The 1828-nt window shown below is 45.9% G+C and overlaps 1 protein-coding gene across 1 annotated transcript in view; it reads right to left on the bottom strand.

Moving 5' to 3' along the window:
- The window catches only part of CUNH20orf194 (chromosome unknown C20orf194 homolog), a 131173-nt gene that overhangs the window by 66670 nt on the left and 62675 nt on the right, over positions 1-1828 (bottom strand). The gene's annotated exons all lie outside the window — the stretch shown is intronic.

Here is a 1828-nt window from a genome sequence, read left to right as displayed (position 1 = left end):
CAGGGAGAGGGAGAGGGAGAGGGAGAGGGAGAGGGAGAGGGAGAGGGAATGTGTGTGTGGTTGGGATTTTGTAGCATCAAAAGTCTCCCTCATTCACAGAGTTCTTTCTGCCTCCTGCTGTCAGCTCTTAGCTGTTTCTGATGTTCCGTCTTTGCTTTGTCATCATGGACATTAGCACTCAGAAACCATAATTCCAATTAAACTCTTTCTTCTATAAGTTGCCTTGGTCATATTGTCACAGCAGAAGAAAAGTAACTAAGGGAGCAGGATAATTTTACTGAGACAGATGAGGGAAACTGCCCTTTGACTGGAGCACTGTTACATGTTAGCCTCTGAAAAATCTACTAAATCCTATTTCATGATAATGATAAGTTTGGGCATTTTTTTTCCTTTTGCTCCTTTGAGACAGTATCTGACTATGTAGTGATAGCTCTTCTAGATCTTGCTTTGTAGATCAAGCTGGCTTTGAGCTTGTGATAGTGATTCTCCAGTCTCTAACACAGAGTGCTGGGATTATAGACATGTCCTGTACTCACCACTAAAAATAAGTTCCTACTGTAAGTATTTCTGATGTTTTATGTTCTTGCAAACAAGCTGAGCTGGTACAGGATAGGGATATTTAACTGGGAGTTCAGGACTCCCCCTTGCTGACCTGGGTATTTTGAACTGAAGGACTGCAAGTCAAATGCAGTCATGCTAACTGTTCTGAACACCCCACTAATACCTCGAGAAAATTACATAACTGTAACAGCTCACTGCTCTGGCTCCTGAAGGTGCAGCCTCAGTGATAACTATTCAGTTTGTACCAGACTTTGCTATCATGCACCTTGGAAAACTCTAGCCAACCCTGCAACCATTTTACTTAGGTCAGAGGTGGGTACTTCTCCTAGTGGCCTAGCAGAGTGACTGCTGTGATTGGCACCAAAAAGACAATGGTGTGAATAGTGAAAACACTCCTTTGTTTATATGCAGGGCATACGGTGATTGGTGCAAAGCCTTCCTCTCAGGTTATATAACACACTTGCTAAATTGCCTGGGAGATACTCTCCTCTGCTGCCTCCCCTGGTATCGCAACATTAAAGTCCAATTAGGCTTCTCTCAAGCAATCTTTTCTCATCTACTCTTAATGGTGCTGGCTGACATGGTATGAAGAAGGAAGCAGTCAACAATGACAGCAGAGGCAGCAAAGGAGCAGCAACACTGCACAGTTCATAGGCCAAGCCACAAGAGTGCCAATGTGACTAGCTGCTATACAGTGAAGGAGAGGCAGAGGGACAATCTGACAGCAGCTATGGTTCAAACAGGAGGGATGGCAGAATTAGCAAGAGGGTGGACAGCTGGGGCTAAAGGGCACAAGCCCACCCGGTGCTAACAGGTGCTACAGTTGCAGCTAGGGGCTGAGAAATCCCAATTCTCTAAGTCTGCATAGGAAGTGACACTTGTAGAGCACAGCGTCCTAATCTCCTAGGCCTATAAGAGAGGCTCACACTTGGAGAGAACCTGGAGCTCTGCAACCCAAGGCCTGAATGAGGGTTGTAACATGAGAGGGGGCAGCTGCTGCTGCTGCTGTCACACACTGAGAGTTACAAAAGTTGCTGAAGTACTCGATGGACTTACTTTGCAACTATTTCTGTCCAGGCAGAAACAAAAACCACAGCTGGTTAACTGGTGATACTGCACAAATGGCTAACTATTGACACTGCACAGCTGGCTAACTGGTGATACCGCACAGCCGGGTAACTAACTGGTGATACTGCACAGCTGGGTAACTGGTGATACCACACAGCCGGGTAACTAACTGGTGATACTGCACAGCCGGGTAACTAAC

This window comes from Grammomys surdaster, unplaced genomic scaffold (genome assembly GCF_004785775.1).
Source record: "Grammomys surdaster isolate TR1022 unplaced genomic scaffold, NIH_TR_1.0 129, whole genome shotgun sequence".
NCBI lineage: Eukaryota > Metazoa > Chordata > Mammalia > Rodentia > Muridae > Grammomys > Grammomys surdaster.
The sequence above is the reverse complement of the archived record's forward strand: the minus strand, read 5'-3'. Positions and strand labels throughout refer to the sequence as shown.